Source organism: Phaenicophaeus curvirostris, chromosome 33, assembly GCF_032191515.1.
Source record: "Phaenicophaeus curvirostris isolate KB17595 chromosome 33, BPBGC_Pcur_1.0, whole genome shotgun sequence".
NCBI classification, from domain to species: domain Eukaryota; kingdom Metazoa; phylum Chordata; class Aves; order Cuculiformes; family Cuculidae; genus Phaenicophaeus; species Phaenicophaeus curvirostris.
This window is the reverse complement of record NC_091424.1, coordinates 2,003,145-2,022,565: the sequence shown is the minus strand read 5'-3', so window position 1 is coordinate 2,022,565 and position 19,421 is coordinate 2,003,145.

The following is a 19,421-nucleotide window of genomic DNA, read 5'->3' as shown; positions in this document are numbered from 1 at the left end:
AGGAACCCTCCAGAGCCCCCCAGGACCCAGCTAGGACCATCAGGACCCCTTCAGAGCCCCCTGGGTCCCCTCTAGGGCCACCACGATCACTCTAGAACCCAAACCAACATCCCCTCCTGGGCCCAACACGATCCCTCTGGAGCCCCCTAGGACGCTCCAGGACCCTCCGGATCCCTCTAGAACCCCTCCAGGACCCATTTAGGTCCCTCAGGATCTCCTGGGAGCCCCCTGGGACCACCTTGAGGCCTCCCAGAACCCCGCAAGAGCCCTCCAGGACCCCTCTGAAGGCCCCCAGGACCCCTCGAGGGACCCCCAGGGCTCTAGCAGTGACTTCAGGAGCCCTTGGGGGCTCCAGGGGGGTCCTGGGCGTCTCTAACGAGGTCCTGGGTGGCTCTAGTCGGGTCCTGAGGATCCCAGAGAGGCCCTGGGGGCTCCAGATCCCACCGGGAAACCCTTTAGGTCCATCCCGGACCCCTCTAGCACGTCCCAGGACCCTTCTAGAAACCCTCAGGAGCCACCTAGGACACGCAGCAGCCCTTGAGAGCCCCCCAGGACCCCTCCTGAGCCTCCCAGGACCCTTCTAGGACCACCAGGACACCTCAAGACCCACCCAAGCTGCTTCTAGAACCTTCCAGGACCCCTTCAGGGCCCCCAAGGGCTCCTCAAGAAGATGTTATGGGCTGTAGAAGATTGGGTGAGATCATTTAGGAGCCTCAGGACCTCCCTGGAGACACCTGTGACCGTTTTAGGGCCTCCAAGGGTCCCTCTTGGGCCATTAGGACCCTTCTAGGACCCCCCTGAAGCCCCCAAGGGCTCCTGGAGAGACTCCTAGAGCCCTGGGGGTCCCTGAGGGGTCCTGGGGGGCTTCAGAGGGGTCCTGGGGGGGTCCTGGGGGGCTCTTGGGGGGTCCTGGGAGTCCTAGAAGGGTCCTGGAAGGCCTCAAGGTGGTCCCAGGGGGCTCCCAGGAGGTCCTGAGGGACCTAAATGGGTCCTGGGGGGGTTCTAGAAGGATTCTGGGGGTCCTAGAAGGGTCCTGGACAGAGTTCAAGAGGTCCCAGGGGGCTCTAGAGCCACCCAGGACCCATCTAGGACCCCCAGGGCCCCTCAAGAGCCCCCCAGGAGCCTTCTAGGACCTTCCAGGAGCCTTTAGGGCCCCCAAGGGCTCCTCCAGAAGACGTGATGGGCTGGAGAAGGGGGGATCTTAGGGCTTCACATTGAGTCTCCTGCCCAGCCCCTCCCATTAGAGCCACTAATTAAGCCTCTGAGGGCTCATTAGGGACCTGTTGGGGCTCATTAGGGACCTGTTGGGGCTCATTAGGGACCTGTTGGGGCTCATTAGGGACCTGTTGGGGCTCATTAGGGACCTGTTGGGGCTAATAATTAGGAGATCAGGGCTTGGAATCCAATTTCTCCCCCTGAGGCCCTAATTGAGGGCTGATCATTAAGTCAATTAGGGCTCCAGGGCTAATAATTAAGTGCCTTAGGGTTGATAATTAAGTCTCTTAGGTCTTCAGGGCTACTAATTGAGCTCCAGAGAGGCCCTGGGGGGCCCTAGAGGAGTCTTGGAGGTCCTGGAAGGGTTCTGGGGGACTCTAGAGGGGTCCTGATGGTCCTAGAGGGGTTCTGGGGGTCTCTAGAGGGGTCTTGGAGGTCCTTGAGGAGCCCGTTGGGGTTCTAGAAAGGTCCCAGAATGCTCTCAAGGGGTTGCATGGGGTGCTGGAGGGTTCCTGGGGGTCCCCGAGGTGTCCTTGAAGGTCTCCAAGGGCTCCTGGGTGGCTCCATAACTTTCTTCTCGTCCTCCTCCAGGTCTCCGAGCGGCCGTGTCCCTGGTGGAGACGGGAGGTGGCCTCGTGTCCCCTGGAGGGTCCATGAGCCTCGTCTGCAAGGGCTCCGGCTTCACCTTCAGCAGCTTCGGGATGGGATGGGTCCGTCAGGCGCCCCAGAAGGGCCTCGAGTGGGTCGCGAGTATCAGCAAGAGTGGTGCTAACATCTACTACTCGCCGGCGGTCAAGGGCCCATTCACCATCTCCAGGGACAACGACCCTTCCAGGACCCCCAGGACCCCTCGAGAGCCGCCCAGGGCCTTTCTAGGACCCTCAGGACCCCTCTGGAGCCCTCCCAGACCCCTCTAGAGGCCCCTAGAACTTCTTCAGAGGCTCCCAGGACCCCCTGGGACATGGAGAACACGTTGAGAACCCCGCAGGACCCACCTCGGACCCTCAGAACCTCTCGAGAAGCACCCAGGAGGCTTCAAGGCCCCTCAGGACCCCTCCAGAGCCCCCTGGGACCTCTCGAGAGCCCCCAGGACGCCTTTATCTCCTTCCAGAACCCATCTAGGAGACCCCGAGCCCCTTGAGAGCCCCCAGGGACCCAGCTAGGACCTTCAGGGCCCCCCTGGAGCCCCCCGGGACCTCGTTAGAGACCCCCAGGACCCCCCTAGGGCCCAAAGGAGCCCTCAGGGACCACCAGGAACCCTCAGGAGACCCCTAGGACTCATCTAGGACCATCAGGACCCCTCTGGAGGCCACCAGGACCCCTCTAGGGCCCCAAAGGAGCATCTCAAGGACCCTCAGGGCCCCTGAAGAGCCCCCCAGGAGCCTTCTAGGACCTTCCAGGAGCCTTTAGGGCCCCCAAGGGCTCCTCCAGAAGACGTGATGGGCTGGAGAAGGGGGGATCTTAGGGCTTCACATGGAGTCTCCTGCCCAGCCCCTCCCATTAGAGCCACTAATTAAGCCTCTCAGGGCTCATTAGGGACCTGTTGGGGCTCATTAGGGACCTGTTGGGGCTCATTAGGGACCTGTTGGGGCTAATAATTAGGAGATCAGGGCTTGGAATCCAATTTCTCCACCTGAGGCCCTAATTGAGGGCTGATCATTAAGTCAATTAGGGCTCCAGGGCTAATAATTAAGTGCCTTAGGGCTGATAATTAAGTCTCTTAGGTGTTCAGGGCTACTAATTGAGCTCCAGAGAGGCCCTGGGGGCCCTAGAGGGGCCCTAGAAGGGTCTGGATGGCCCCAGAGAGACCCTTGGAGGCCCTGAAGGGGTCCCAGGGGATCTAGAGGGTCCTGGGGGGTCCTAGAAGGTTCCTCGGTGGCCCTCGAGGGGTCCCGATGGTTCTGGAGAGGGCCTGGTGGCCTCCAGAAGGCCAGCGACTCCAGGGGGGTCCTGGCGGTCCTAGAAAGGTCCTGGGTGGCTCTTGAGGGCCCTGAGGGTCCTTGAGATGTTGTTTTGGGATCTAGAGCGATCATGGTGGCCCTAGAGGGGACCCAGGGGGCTCTCGAGGGGTCCTGGGGGTCCTGGAAGGGTCGTTGTCCCTGGAGATGGTGGCTCGGCCCTTGACCGCCGGCGAGTACCTGGTGGTACCACCAGTATCGCTGATCCTCGCGACGAACTCAAGGCCCTTCTGGGGCGCCTGATGGACCCAGTACATGGAGAAGCTGCTGAAGGTGAAGCCGGAGCCCTTGCAGACGAGGCCCAGGGACCCTCCAGGGGACACGAGGCCACCTCCCGTCTCCACCAGGGACACGGCCGCTCGGAGACCTGGAGGAGGACGAGAAGAAAGTTATGGAGCCACCCAGGAGCCCTTTGAGGCCTTCAAGGACACCTCGGGGACCCCCAGGAACCCTCCAGCGCCCCATGCAACCCCATTAGGACCTTCCAGGACCTTTCTAGAACCCCAAAGGTCTCCTCAAGGACCACCAGGACCTCACTAGGGCCCCCCAGGACCCCTCTGGAGCCCCCCAGGACACTTCTACAACCTCCAAGACCCCTCTAGAGACCCCCAGGACCTCTCTGGAGGCCCCAGGACCCCCTTGAAGGACTTTCTAAACCCCTCTAGGAACCCCAGGGCCTCGTGACACCCCCTGAGGCCCCTCCAGGATCTTCAAGGTCCCCCTAGACTGGAACCCGGAGGTGCCTCGTGCCATCCAGGACGTCTCTAGGACCCCCCAGACCCCCTCGAGAGCCCCCCAGGACCCTTCTAGGACCCCCAAGGGCTCCTGACGAGATGGCCAGGAGCCCCCCAGGCCCCCCAGGACCTCCCTGGAGATCCAAGGAGCCCCCAAAGTCCTTCCAGGGTCCCACTAGGTCCCCCAGAGCCCCTCGAGAGCCCCCGGGGCAGCTCTTGGACTCTGGCCAGGACCCTTCCAGGACCTTCCGGATCCTTCTAGAACCCCCCAGGACCCCTCTAGGGCCCCCCAGGAGCCTTCTAGGACCCCCAGGACCACTGGAGACCCCCCTGAGACCCCTCGAGGACCCCCAGGACCCCTCGAGGACCCCCAGGGCCTCTCTGGAGCTCAATTAGTAGCCCTGAACACCTAAGAGACTTAATTAGTAGCCCTAAGGCTCTTAATTATTAGCTCTGGAGCCCTAATAGACTTAATGATCAGCCCTCAATTAGGGCCTCAGGTGGAGAAATTGGATTCCAAGCCCTGATCTCCTAATTATTAGCCCCAACAGGTCCCTAATGAGCCCCAACAGGTCCCTAATGAGCCCCAACAGGTCCCTAATGAGCCCCAGCAGGCCCCTAATGAGCCCCAGCAGGCCCCTAATGAGCCCCAGCAGGCCCCTAATGAGCCCCAGCAGGCCCCTAATGAGCCCCAGCAGGCCCCTAATGAGCCCCAACAGGTCCCTAATGAGCCCCAACAGGTCCCTAATGAGCCCTGAGAGGCTTAATTAGTGGCTCTAATGGGAGGGGCTGGGCAGGAGACTCAATGTGAAGCCCTAAGATCCCCCCTTCTCCAGCCCATCACGTCTTCTGGAGGAGCCCTTGGGGGCCCTAAAGGCTCCTGGAGGGTCCTAGAAGGGTCCTGGGGGGCTCTCGAGGGGCCCTTAGGGGTCCTGGTGGCCTCCAGAGGGGTCCTGATGGTCCTAGATGGGTCCTAGGGGTCTCTTGAGGGTTCCTGGTGGTCCTTGACGGCTCCTTTGTGGCCCTAGAGGGGTCCTGGGGGTCTCTAACGAGGTCCTGAGGGTCCCAGAGGGGTCTCAGGGGGGTCTCGAGGGGACCTAGCGGGATCCTGAAAGGACTTCCCGGGGTCCTGGGGGTCTCCAGAGGGTCCTGGTGCTCCTAGAAGGGCTCTGGGTGGCTCCAGAAGGCTCCTGGAAGGCCCCTCTTGGGCCATCAGGACCCTTCTAGGACCCCTCTGGAGCCCCCAGGGCCACTTAAGGCCTTCCAGGACTCCTCCAGGACCACTCGGTCCCTTCGAGAGACACCAAGGACCCTCCAGGAGCCCTTTGGGGCCTTCCAGGACCCTTCTAGGGCTCCCAGAACCCTTCAAGATCCCCCCGCGACCCCTTTAGGGCCTTCTAAGTCCTCTCTTGGACCCCCCAGACCCTTCTAGAGACCCCCAGGACCCTTCTAGGACCCCCTGGAGCCCCCAAGGGCTCCTGGAGAGACTCCTAGAGCCCTGGGGGCCCCTGAGGGGTCCTGGGGGGCTTCAGAGGGGTCCTGGGAGTCCTCGAAGGGTCCTGGAAGGCCTCAAGGTGGTCCCAGGGGGCTCCCAGGAGGGCCTGAGGGACCTAAATGGGTCCGGGGGCGGTTCTAGAAGGATCCTGAGGGTCCTGGAGGGCTCCTTGGGGGCTCTCAAGGGGTCCTGGGGGTCCTAGAAGGGTCGTTGTCCCTGGAGATGGTGGCTCGGCCCTTGACCGCCGGCGAGTAGTAGGTGTCACTACCATCGCTGCTGATACTTGCGACGACCTCAAGACCCTTCTGGGGCGCCTGACGGACCCAAAGCATCGTGAAGCTGCTGAAGGTGAAGCCGGAGCCCTTGCAGACGAGGCCCAGGGACCCTCCAGGGGACACGAGGCACCTCCGGGTTCCTCTCTAGTGGGACCTTGAAGGTCCTGGAGGGGTCTCAGGGGGGTGTCAAGAGGCCCTGGGGTTCCTAGAGGGGTTTAGAAAGTCCTTCAAGGGGGTCCTGGGGCCTCCAGAGAGGTCCTGGGGGTCTCTAGAGGGGTCCTGGAGGTCCTAGAAGGGTCCTGGTTGCCTCTAGAGGGGTCCTGGAGGTTGTAGAGGGGTCCTCGGGGTCTCTAGAGGGGTCCTGGAGGTTGTAGAGGGTCCCTGGGTGGCCCTAGAGAGGTCCTGGTGGTCCTTGAGGAGCCCTTTGGGGTTCTAGAAAGGTCCTGGAAGGCCCTAAATGGGTTGCATGGGGCGCTGGAGGGTTCCTGGGGGTCTCCGAGGTGTCCTTGAAGGCCTCAAAGGGCTCCTGGGTAGCTCCATAACTTTCTTCTCGTCCTCCTCCAGGTCTCCGAGCGGCCGTGTCCCTGGTGGAGACGGGAGGTGGCCTCGTGTCCCCTGGAGGGTCCATGAGCCTCGTCTGCAAGGGCTCCGGCTTCACCTTCAGCAGCTTCGCGATGCAGTGGGTCCGTCAGGCGCCCCAGAAGGGCCTCGAGTGGCTCGCGGGGATCAACAAGGATGGTTACACCTTCTACTCGCCGGCGGTCAAGGGCCGAGCCACCATCTCCAGGGACAACGACCCTTCCAGGACCCCCAGGACCCCTCTGGAGCCGCCCAGGGCCCCGTTAGAACCTTCCAGAACACCTCCTGCTGCCCCAAAGCTGCTGGTGCTGCTGGTTGGGGTGATGCTGGTTCCACCTCCCACACTCCAGGACCCTCAGGACCCACCTGGAGCCCCCCAGGACCCTTCTAGAACCCCCCCAGGACCCCTGGAGAGCCCCCTGGGACCTCCTTTAGGACCTTCTAGGACCTTTCTGGGACCCCCAGGGCCCCTCTAGAGGCCCCCAACCCCCCTCTAGAGGCCCCCAGACCCATCGAGGGCCCCTGAGAACGTCCCACGACCCGTCTAGGACCCTCAGAACCGCTCCAGAGCCACCCAGGAGGCTTCAAGGACCCTCGGGACCCCTCTAGAGCCACCCAGGAACCCCCTGGAGACCCCCAGGACCCTTCCAGAAGCATCAGGACCCCTCTAGGGCCCCCCAGGAGCCTTCTAGGACCCCCAGGACCACTGGAGACCCCCCTGAGACCCCTCGAGGATCTTCAGGACCCCACTAGAGCCCCCCAGGACCTCGTTAGAGACCATCCCACCTTCTCCCCGCTCTGGGCTCCATCCCAGAGGACTCGGGGTCCCCAGGAAGGCTCGGGGACCCCTCCAGACCCCCTGGGACCCTTTGAGGGCCTTCCAGGAGCCTCCTAGAACCCCCAGGAACCCTCTAGAACCTCACACGACCCCTCAAGAGCCACCCAGGAGCCCTTTGGGGCCTTTCAGGACCCCTCTAGGACCCCCAGGAACATCTCGAGCCCTCCAGGACCCCTCTAGAAGCCCCCAGGACTCCTAAGGGGACTCCCAGGACCTCCTCGGACATGAAGAACCCCTTGAGAACCCCCCAGGACCCCCTAGAGCCCCCAAGGGCTCCTCCAGAAGACGTGATGGGCTGGAGAAGGGGGGATCTTAGGGCTTCACATGGAGTCTCCTGCCCAGCCCCTCCCATTAGAGCCACTAATTAAGCCTCTTAGGGCTCATTAGGGCCCTGTTGGGGCTCATTAGGGACCTGTTGGGGCTCATTAGGGACCTGTTGGGGCTAATAATTAGGAGATCAGGGCTTGGAATCCAATTTCTCCCCCTGAGGCCCTAATTGAGGGGTGATCATTAAGTCAATTAGGGCTCTAGGGCTAATAATTAAGTGCCTTAGGGCTGATAATTAAGTCTCTAGGTGTTCAGCCCTCCAGGGGACATGAGGCCTCCCAGGGACCCTTTAAGATCTTCCAGGACCACCAGGAACCCTCCAGAGACACCCAGAACCCCTCTAGGACCCTCAGGGCCCGTCTAGGTCCCCCCAGAACCCCTCTGGAGGCCACCCAGGACCCCTCTAGGTCCCCCTGGGACCCCTCTAGGGCCCTTCAGGGTCCCTCTAGGCCTCCAAAGGACCGTCAAGGGGAACCAAGGGCTCCTCAGGAAGATGGGACGGGATGGGATGGGATGCTGGGGGCCTCTGAGAGGTCCTGGGGGTCTCTTCTGGGGTCCTGAGGGTCCTAGATGGATCCTGGGGGGTCTCCAGAGGGGCTCAGGTGGGGCACTAGGGCTGCTGGAAGGCCCTCGAGGGGTCCCGGAGAGGTCCTGGGGGTCCTAGAGGGCTCCTGGAAGGGCTTCAAGGGCCCCCAGGTGGCCCTCGTGGAGTCCTGGAGACCCCCAGGACCCTTCTAGAGACCCCAAGGGCTCCTGAAGAGACTCCTAGAGCCCTGGGGGTCCCTGAGGGGTCCTGGGGGGCTTCAGAGGGGTCCTGGGGGGGTCCTGGGGGGCTCTTGGGGGGTCCTGGGAGTCCTAGAAGGGTCCTGGAAGGCCTCAAGGTGGTCCCAGGGGGCTCCCAGGAGGTCCTGAGGGACCTAAATGGGTCCTGGGGGGGTTCTAGAGGGATTCTGAGGTTCCCAGAGGGGTCCTAGGGGTCCTAGAAGGGTCCTGGACAGAGTTCAAGAGGTCCCAGGGGGCTCTAGAGCCACCCAGGAGCCCTCAAGGACCCTCAGGGCCCCTCAAGAGCCCCCCAGGACCCATCTAGGACCTTCCAGGAGCCTTTAGGGCCCCCAAGGGCTCCTCCAGAAGACGTGATGGGCTGGAGAAGGGGGGATCTTAGGGCTTCACATTGAGTCTCCTGCCCAGCCCCTCCCATTAGAGCCACTAATTAAGCCTCTCAGGGCTCATTAGGGACCTGTTGGGGCTCATTAGGGACCTCTTGGGGCTCATTAGGGACCTCTTGGGGCTCGTTAGGGACCTCTTGGGGCTCATTAGGGACCTGTTGGGGCTAATAATTAGGAGATCAGGGCTTGGAATCCAATTTCTCCCCCTGAGGCCCTAATTGAGGGCTGATCATTAAGTCAATTAGGGCTCCAGGGCTAAATAATTAAGTGCCTTAGGGCTAATAATTAAGTCTCTTAGGTCTTCAGGGCTACTAATTGAGCTCCAGAGAGGCCCTGGGGGGCTCTAGAGGGGCCCTAGATCAGGCACCTCCAGGCGCCAATCTAGGGGGACCTTGAAGGTCCTGGAGGGGTCTCAGGGGGGTGTCAAGAGGCCCTGGGGTTCCTAGAGGGGTTTAGAAAGTCCTTCAAGGGGGTCCTGGGGCCTCCAGAGAGGTCCTGGGGGTCTCTGGAGGGGTCTTGGAGGTCCTAGAAGGGTCCTGGGGGACTCTAGAGGGGCCCTGGAGGTTGTAGAGGGGCCCTGGGTGGCCCTAGAGAGGTCCTGGTGGTCCTTGAGGAGCCCTTTGGGGTTCTAGAAGGGTCCTGGAAGGCCCTAAAGGGGTTGCATGGGGCGCTGGGGGGTTCCTGGGGGTCCCCGAGGTGTCCTTGAAGGTCTCAAAGGGCTCCTGGGTGGCTCCATAACTTTCTTCTCGTCCTCCTCCAGGTCTCCGAGCGGCCGTGTCCCTGGTGGAGACGGGAGGTGGCCTCGTGTCCCCTGGAGGGTCCCTGGGCCTCGTCTGCAAGGGCTCCGGCTTCACCTTCAGCAGCTTCTTCATGATTTGGGTCCGTCAGGCGCCCCAGAAGGACCTCGAGTGGCTCGCGCTGATCAACACTGGTGGTACCACCTGGTACTCGCCGGCGGTCAAGGGCCGAGCCACCATCTCCAGGGACAACGACCCTTCCAGGACCCCCAGGACCCCTCAGAGCCACCCAGGGCCCCGTTAGAACCTTCCAGAACCCCTCCTGCTGCCCCAAAGCTGCTTATGCTGGTGGTTGGGGTGATGCGGGGTCCACCTCCCACACTCCAGGACCCCCAGGACCCACCTAGGGCCACCGAGACCCCTCAGGAGTCCTCTGGGACCCCATTAGGGCCTTCCAGGACCCCACTGGGACCGTCAGGACCCCTCTGGGACCCCCAGGACCCCTCTGGGACCTCCAGGACCCATCTAGATCCCCCTGGAAGCCCATTGAGTCCTTCAAGGACACCTTGAGGACCCCCAGGAACCCCCCAGAGCCCCCTGGGACCCCTTGAGGGCCTTCCAGGACCCTTCTAGAACCCCCAGGGCTCCTCTAGAACCCGCAGAGCTCCTCAAGGACCACCAGGACCTCTCTAGGGCCACCCAGGGCCCCTCTAGAGCCCCCGGGGACCTCCTTAAAGCCTTCCAAGACCCTTCTAGGACCCAACAGGACCCCTCAGGTTCCCCTTGAAGGTCCTAAAGAGCTCCAGGCGGGTCCCGGGGGTCCTAGAAGGGTCCTGGGGGGCTCCAGAAGGCTCCTGGAAGGCCCCTCTTGGGCTATTAGGGCCCTTCTAGGACCCCCCTGGAGCCCCCAAGGGCTCCTGGAGAGACTCCTAGAGCCCTGGGGGTCCCTGAGGGGTCCTGGGGGGCTTCAGAGGGGTCCTGGGGGGGTCCTGGGGGGCTCCTGGGGGGTCCTGGGAGTCCTAGAAGGGTCCTGGAAGGCCTCAAGGTGGTCCCAGGGGGCTCCCAGGAGGTCCTGAGGGACCTAAATGGGTCCTGGGGGGGTTCTAGAAGGATCCTGGGGGTCCCAGAGGGGTTCTGGTGGTACTAGAAGGGTCCTGGAGGGCTCCTTGTGGGCTCTCTAGAGGTTCTGGGGGTCCTGGAAGGGTCGTTGTCCCTGGAGATGGTGAATCGGCCCTTGACCGCCGGCGAGTACCTGATGTAAGCACCAGTGTTGCTGATACTCGCAACGAACTCGAGGCCCTTCTGGGGCGCCTGACGGACCCAAACCATCCCGAAGTCGCTGAAGGTGAAGCCGGAGCCCTTGCAGACGAGGCTCAGGGACCCTCCAGGGGACACGAGGCCACCTCCCGTCTCCACCAGGGACACGGCCGCTCGGAGACCTGGAGGAGGATGAGAAGAAAGTTATGGAGCCACCCAGGAGCCCTTTGAGGCCTTCAAGGACACCTCGGGGACCCCCAGGAACCCTCCAGCGCCCCATGCAACCCCTTGAGGGCCTTCCAGGACCCTTCTAGAACCCCAAAGGTCTCCTCAAGGACCACCAGGACCTCTCTAGGGCCACCCAGGGCCCCTCTACAACCTCCAGGACCCCTCTAGAGCCACCCAGGACCCTTCTAGGACCACCAGGACCCCTCTAGAGGCAACCAGGACCCTTCTAGGACCTCCAAGACCCCTCTAGAGACCCCCAGGACCTCTCTGGAGGCCCCAGGGCCCCCTTGAAGGACTTTCTAAACCCCTCTAGGAACCCCAGGGCCTCTTGACACCCCCCTGAGACCCCTCCAGGATCTTCAAGGTCCCCCTAGAGAGGAACCCGGAGGTGCCTCGTGTCCCCTGGAGGGTCCCTGGGCCTCGTCTGCAAGGGCTCCGGCTTCACCTTCAGCAGCTTCGGGATGAACTGGGTCCGTCAGGCGCCCCAGAAGGGTCTTGAGGACGTTGCAGAGATCAGCAGCTCTGGTGGTTCCACCTGGTACTCGCCAGCGGTCAAGGGCCGATTCCCCATCTCCAGGGACAACGACCCTTCCAGGACCCCCAGGACCCCTCGAGCGCCCACAAGGAGCCCTCCAGGACCCTTCTAGTACCCCCAGAACCTCTCTGGGACCCCCAGAATCCTTCTAGAACCCCCCCAGGACCCATTTAGGTCCCTCAGGACCTCCTGGGAGCCCCCTGGGACCACCTTGAGGCCTTCCAGGACCCTTCTAGGACTCCCAGGGCCCCCCAGGAGCCCCCCAGGACCCCCCCAGGACCCCTCTGAAGCCCCCCAGGACCCCTCAGGGACCCCCAGGCCTCTAGGAGTCTCTCCAGGAGCCCTTGGGGGCTCCAGGGGGGTCCTAGAAGGGTCCTGGGGGTCTCCAGAAGGGTCTGGGGGGTCCAAGAGAGGACTTAGAAGGCCCTAAAGGGGTCGCTGGGGGATCTTGAAGGGTTCTGGGAGCCCTAGGAGGGTCCTGGAAGGCCCCAAAGGGCTCCTGGAGGGTCCTTGGTGTCTCTAGAAGGGACCGAGTGGTCCTGGAGGAGTCCTGGAAGGCCTTAAGTGGCCCTGGGGGCTCCAGAGGGGTCCTAGAAGGGTCCTGATGGCCCAAGAGGGGCCTTCCCGGACCCTTCTGGAGCCACCCAGAGCCCTTCTAGGAGCACCAGGACCCTCTGGAGACCCCCAGGAGCCCGGGAAGTCCTTTCAGGATCCCGCTAGGTCCCCTCGAGACCCGCCTGAGACCCCTCTGGGAACCTCAGGACCCCACTGGAGCCCCCCAGGACCTCGTTAGAGCCCCCCAGGACCTCTCTAGGGCCACAAAGGAGCCGTCAAGGACCACCAGGAACCCTCTAGAGACCCTAGGACCCATCTAGGGCCATCAGAACCCCTCTAGAACCACCCAGGACCCTTCTAGGACCTTCCAGGAGCCTTTAGGGCCCCCAAGGGCTCCTCCAGAAGACGTGATGGGCTGGAGAAGGGGGGATCTTAGGGCTTCACATGGAGTCTCCTGCCCAGCCCCTCCCATTAGAGCCACTAATTAAGCCTCTTAGGGCTCATTAGGGACCTGTTGGGGCTCATTAGGGACCTGTTGGGGCTCATTAGGGACCTGTTGGGGCTAATAATTAGGAGATCAGGGCTTGGAATCCAATTTCTCCCCCTGAGGCCCTAATTGAGGGCTGATCGTTAAGTCAATTAGGGGTCCAGGGCTAATAATTAAGTGCCTTAGGGCTGATAATTAAGTCTCTTAGGTGTTCAGGGCTACTAATTGAGCTCCAGAGAGGCCCTGGGGGCTCCAGAGGGGTCCTAGAAGGGTCCTGATGGCCCAAGAGGGGCCTTCCAGGAGCCTTCTGGAGCCACCCAGAGCCCTTCCAGGAGCACCAGGACCCTCTGGAGACCCCCAGGACCCCGGGAAGTCCTTTCAGGATCCCGCTAGGTCCCCTCGAGACCCCCCTGAGACCCCTCTAGGATCTTCAGGACCCCACTAGAGCCCCCCAGGGCCTCGTTAGAGACCATCCCACCTTCTCCCCGCTCTGGGCTCCATCCCAGAGGACTCGGGGTCCCCAGGAAGGCTCGGGGACCCCTCCAGACCCCCTGGGACCCTTTGAGGGCCTTCCGGGAGCCTCCTAGGGCCCCCAGGAACCCTCTAGAACCTCACACGACCCCTCAAGAGCCACCCAGGAGCCCTTTGGGGCCTTTCAGGACCCCTCTAGGACCCCCAGGAACATCTCGAGCCCTCCAGGACCCCTCTAGAAGCCCCCAGGACTCCTAAGGGGACTCCCAGGACCTCCTCGGACATGAAGAACCCCTTGAGAACCCCCCAGGACACCCTAGAGCCTCGCAGAGCCCCTCAGGACCCCTCTAGAGCCACCCAGGAGGGGCCTTGGTGGTCCTAGAAGGGTCCTGCTGGTCTCTAAAGGGGTCCCAGGGGGCTCTAGAGGGTCCTGGTACTCCTAGAAGGGTCCTGGGTGGCCCTTGAGGGGTCCCCATGGTTCTGGAGGGGTCCTGGTGGCCTCCAGAGGGGTCCTGGGGGTCCTGGAGTGTGGAAGGTGGAACCAGCATCACCTCAACCACCAGTATAAGCAGCTTTGGCGCAGCAGGAGGTGTTCTGGAAGGTTCTAACGGGGCCCTGAGGGGCTCCAGAGGGGTCCTGGGGGTCTTGGAAGGGTCGTTGTCCCTGGAGATGGTGGCTCGGCCCTTGACCGCCGGCGAGTAGTAGGTGTAACTACCATCGTAGCTGATCCCCGCGACCCACTCGAGGCCCTTCTGGGGCGCCTGACGGACCCACTGCATGTCGAAGCTTCTGAAGGTGAAGCCGGAGCCCTTGCAGACGAGGCTCATGGACCCTCCAGGGGACACGAGGCCCCCAGAGCCACCCAGGGCCCCTCTAGAGCCTCCAGGAACCTCCTTAAAGCCTTCCAGGACCCTTCTAGGACCCAACAGGACCCCTCAGGTTCCCCATGAAGGTCCCAAAGAGCTCCAGATGGGTCCTGGGGGTCCTAGAAGGGTCCTGAGGGTCCCAGAGGGGTCTCAGGGGGGTCTCGAGGGGATCTAGGGGGATCCTGAAAGGACTTCCCGGGGTCCTGGGGGTCTCCAGAGAGGTCCTGAAGGGCCCTCGAGGGCTCCCAGGGCATCTCGAGGGGTCCCAGAGCCTTCCTGGGGCACCCGAGTCCTCTAGGATGGAGCCCACGTGCCCCAGGAAGGTCCCTGGGGGCTCCAGCTCCCACCGGGAAACCCTTTAGGACCATCCCGGACCCCTCTAGCACGTCCCAGGACCCTTCTAGAAACCCTCAGGAGCCCCCCAGGACCCTTCCAGGACCCCTCAAGAGCCCACAAGGAGCCCTCCAGGACCCTTCTAGGACCCTCAGAACCCCTCTAGATGCCCCAGGACCCCATTAGGACCCTCCAGAATGTCTCTAGGACCCCCCAGACCCCCTCGAGAGCCCCCCAGGACCCTTCTAGGACCTTCCAGGAGCCTTTAGGGCCCCCAAGGGCTCCTCCAGAAGACGTGATGGGCTGGAGAAGGGGGGATCTTAGGGCTTCACATGGAGTCTCCTGCCCAGCCCCTCCCATTAGAGCCACTAATTAAGCCTCTCAGGGCTCATTAGGGACCTGTTGGGGCTCATTAGGGACCTGTTGGGGCTCATTAGGGACCTGTTGGGGCTAATAATTAGGAGATCAGGGCTTGGAATCCAATTTCTCCCCCTGAGGCCCTAATTGAGGGCTGATCATTAAGTCAATTAGGGCTCCAGGGCTAATAATTAAGTGCCTTAGGGCTGATAATTAAGTCTCTTAGGTGTTCAGGGCTACTAATTGAGCTCCAGAGAGGCCCTGGGGGGCTCCAGAGGGGTCCTGGGGGTCCTCGAGGGGTCTCAGGGGGGTCTCCAGTGGTCCTGGGGGTCCTAGAAGGCTCCTGGGGGGCCTAGAGGGGTCCTGGGGGTTCTAGAAGGATCCGGAAGGTCCTGGAAGGGTCCTGGCCAGAGTCCAAGAGCTGCCCGGGGGCTCTCGAGGGGCTCTGGGGGACCTAGTGGGACCCTGGAAGGACTTTGGGGGCTCCTTGGATCTCCAGGGAGGTCCTGGGGGGCCTGGGGGGCTCCTGGCCATCTCATCAGGAGCCCTTGGGGGTCCTAGAAGGGTCCTGGGGGGCTCTCGAGGGGGTCTGGGGGGTCCTAGAGACGTCCTGGAGGGTCCTAATAGGGTCCGGGGGGATCTAGAGGGTTCTGAGGGTCCTAGAGGGGTCCTGGGGGGCTCCAGAGGGACCCTGAGGGTCCTACAGGAGTCCTGGAAGGCTTTAAGGAGGTCCCAGGGGGCTCCAGAGGGTTCCTGGTGGTCCGTGAGGGCTCCTTTGTGGCCCTAGAGGGGTCCTGGGGGTCTCTAACGAGGTCCCGGGGGGCTCCAGGGGGGTCCTGAAGGTCCTAGCTGGGTCCCCGGGGGCTCTCAAGGGGCTCTGGGTCTCCTAGATGGGTTCTGGAAGGAGATAAAGGCGTCCTGGGGGCTCTCGAGAGGTCCCAGGGGGCTCTGGAGGGGTCCTGAGGGGCCTTGAAGCCTCCTGGGTGCTTCTCGAGAGGTTCTGAGGGTCCGAGGTGGGTCCTGGGGGGTTCTCAACGTGTTCTCCACGTCCCAGGGGGTCCTGGGAGCCTCTTAAGAAGTTCCAGGGGCCTCTAGAGGGGTCTGGGAGGGCTCCAGAGGGGTCCTGGCTGGTCCCAGAGGGGGCCTGGGGGTCCAAGAAGGGTCCTGGAAGGCCCTGAACTGGTTCTGGGTGGCTCTGGAGGCCTCGTGTCCCCTGGAGGGTCCCTGGGCCTCGTCTGCAAGGGCTCCGGCTTCACCTTCAGCGACTTCAGGATGGTTTGGGTCCGTCAGGCGCCCCAGAAGGGCCTCGAATACGTCGCGGGGATCTGGGACACTGGTGGTGGCACCTGGTACTCGCCGGCGGTCAAGGGCCGAGCCACCATCTCCAGGGACAACGACCCTTCCAGGACCCCCAGGACCCCTCGAGAGCCGCCCAGGGCCCCGTTAGAACCTTCCAGAACACCTCCTGCTGCCCCAAAGCTGCTGGTGCTGCTGGTTGGGGTGATGCTGGTTCCACCTCCCACACTCCAGGACCCCCAGGACCCACCTAGGGCCACCGAGACCCCTCAGGAGTCCTCTGGGACCCCATTAGGGCCTTCCAGGACCCCTCTGGGACCTTCAGGACCCTCTAGAGGCCCCCAGGACCCCTCTGGGACCCCCAGGACTCCTCCTAAGCCAACCAAGCCCCCTCTAGAGCCCCCCAGGACCCCTTCAAGCCCTTCCAGGATCTCTCCAGGCCCCTCCGGACCCCCAGATCCCCTTGAGAGGCCCATGAGACACCTTAGGGGTCTTCCAGGACCCCTCTTGGACCCCCCCAGACCCATCTAGAGGCACCCAGGAGCCCTGTAGGGACTTCCAGGACCCCTCTGGGACCCCCAAGGAGCCCTCCAGGACCCCTTGAGACCCCCCGGGACCCCTTGAAGGTTTCTCAGGACCCCTCTAGGGCCACCCAGGAGCCCTTTAGGGTCTTCCAGGACCACCAGGAACCCTCAAGAGACTCCTAGGACCCATCTAGGACCCTCCAGACGCCTCTAGAGCCATCTAGGACCTCATTAGAGACCCCCAGGACCCTTCTAGGACCCCCCTGGAGCCCCCAAGGGCTCCTGGAGAGACTCCTAGAGCCCTGGGGGTCCCTCGAGGGGTCCGGGGGGGCTTCAGAGGGGTCCTGGGGGGGTCCTGGGGGTCCTAGAAGGCTCCTGGAAGGCCTCAAGGTGGTCCAAGGGGGCTCCCAGGAGGTCCTGAGGGACCTAAATTGGTCCTGGGAGAGTTCTAGAGGGATCCTAGAAGGGTCCTGGAGGACTCCTTGTGGGCTCTCTAGAGGTTCTGGGGGTCCTGGAAGGGTCGTTGTCCCTGGAGATGGTGGCTCGGCCCTTGACCGCCGGCGAGTAGTAGGTGGAACCACCAGAGCTGCTGATCAGCGCGACGAACTCAAGGCCCTTCTGGGGCGCCTGACGGACCCAGGCCATGTTGGAGCTGCTGAAGGTGAAGCCGGAGCCCTTGCAGACGAGGCTCATGGACCCTCCAGGGGACACGAGGCCTCCAGAGCCACCCAGGAGCCCTTTGAGACCTTCAAGGACACCTCGGAGACCCCCAGGAACCCTCCAGCACCCGATGCAACCCCATTAGGGCCTTCCAGGACCCTTCTAGAACCCCAAAGGGCTCCTCAAGGACCACCAGGACCTCTCTAGGGCCACCCAGGGCCCCTCTACAACCTCCAGGGCCCCTCTAGAGCCACCGAGAACCCCTCTAGGACCACCAGGACCCCTCTAGAGGCAACCAGGACCCTTCTAGGACCTCCAGGACCCCTCTAGAGACCCCCAGGACCTCTCTGGAGGCCCCAGGACCCCCTTGAAGGACTTTCTAAACCCCTCTAGGAACCCCAGGGCCTCTTGACACCCCCCTGAGACCCCTCCAGGATCTTCAAGGTCCCACTAGAGAGGAACCCGGAGCTGCCTCGTGTCCCCTGGAGGGTCCCTGGGCCTCGTCTGCAAGGGCTCCGGCTTCACCTTCAGCAGCTTCGCGATGCTTTGGGTCCGTCAGGCGCCCCAGAAGGGCCTCGAGTTCCTCGCGGCGATCAGGGACACTGGTGGTTACACCAGCTACTCGCCGGCGGTCGAGGGCCGAGCCACCATCTCCAGGGACAACGACCCTTCCAGGACCCCCAGAACCTCTAGAGAGCCCACAAGGAGCCCTCCAGGACCCTCAGGATACCTCTGGAGCCACCAGGATCCTTCTAGAACCCCCCCAGGACCCATTTAGGTCCCTCAGGACCTTCTCTGAGCCCCCTGGGGCCACCTTGAGGCCTTCCAGGACCCTTCTAGGACTCCCAGGACCCCCCCAGGACCCCTCTGAAGCCCCCCAGGACCCCTCAGGGACCCCCAGGGCTCTAGGAGTCTCTCCAGGAGCCCTTGGGGGCTCCAGGGGGGTCCTAGAAGGGTCCTGGGGGGCTCTAGAAGGGTCTGGTGGGTCCAAGAGAGGACTTAGAAGGCCCTAAAGGGGTCGCGGGGGGATCTTGAAGGGTTCTGGGAGCCCTAGAAGGGTCCTGGAAGGCCCCAAAGGGCTCCTGGAGGGTCCTTGGTGTCTCTAGAAGGGACCGAGTGGTCCTGGAGGAGTCCTGGAAGGCCTGAAGTGGCCCTGGGGGCTCCAGAGGGGTCCTAGAAGGGTCCTGATGGCCCAAGAGGGGCCTTCCAGGAGCCTTCTGGAGCCACCCAGAGCCCTTCTAGGAGCACCAGGACCCTCTGGAGACCCCCAGGACCCCAGGAAGTCCTTTCAGGATCCCGCTAGGTCTCCTCGAGACCCCCCTGAGACCCCTCTGGGATCCTCAGGACCCAACTAGAGCCCCCCAGGACCTCGTTAGAGCCCCCCAGGACCTCGTTAGAGACCCCCAGGACCCTTCTAGGACCCCCAGGACCCGCCTGGAGCTCTTTAGGACCTTCATGGGGAACCTGAGGGGTCCTGTTGGGTCCTAGAAGGGTCCTGGAAGGCTTTAAGGAGGTCCCCAGGGACTCTCAAGGGGCTCTAGGTGGCCCTAGAGAGGTCCTGGTGGTCCTTGAGGAGCCCTTTGGGGTTCTAGAAGGGTCCTGGAAGGCCCTAAAGGGCTCGCAGGGGACTCTGGAGGGTTCCTGGGGGTCCTCAAGGTGTCCTTGCAGGCCTCAAAGGGCTTCCAGGGGGATCTAGAGGGGTCCAGAGGGTCCCAGTGGGGTCCTGGGTGTCTCCAAAGGGGTCCTGAAGGTCCCAGAGGGGTCCTGGAAGGCCCTAATGGGGTCCCCGAGGACTCCTGAGGGGTCTCGGTGGCCCTAGGTGGGTCCTGGGGGGCTCCAGGTGGGTCCTGAGGGTCCTGGAGTGTGGGAGGTGGAACCAGCAGCACCCCAACCAGCAGCACCAGCAGCTTTGGGGCAGCAGGAGGTGTTCTGGAAGGTTCTAACGGGGCCCTGGGCGGCTCCAGAGGGGTCCTGGGGGTCCTGGAAGGGTCGTTGTCCCTGGAGATGGGGAATCGGCCCTTGACCGCCGGCGAGTACTCGGTGTCACCACCATCATCATCGATCCCTGCGACGTATTCGATGCCCTTCTGGGGCGCCTGACGGACCCAGAACATGTAGAAGCTGCTGAAGGTGAAGCCGGAGCCCTTGCAGACGAGGCCCAGGGACCCTCCAGGGGACACGAGGCCCCCAGAGCCACCCAGGAGCCCTTTAGGGCCTTCCAGGGCCCCTCTAGGGCCACCAGGACCCCTCGAGAGGCACCACGAACCCTTCTAGGAGACCCAGGACCCCTCTGGAGCTCCTCAGGACCTTCACGGGAACCCAAGTGCTCTTGAAGTTTGATGTCCTGGTGGAGCCTGGAGGTGCCTCGTGTCCCCTGGAGGGTCCCTGGGCCTCGTCTGCCCCTGGGACACCTTAGGGGCCTTCCAGGACCCCTCTTGAACCCCCAAGGGGCCCTCCAGGACCCTCCAGAACCCTCGAGAGCTCCCTGGGACCCCTCTAGGGTCTTCAGGACCCCACTAGAGCCACCC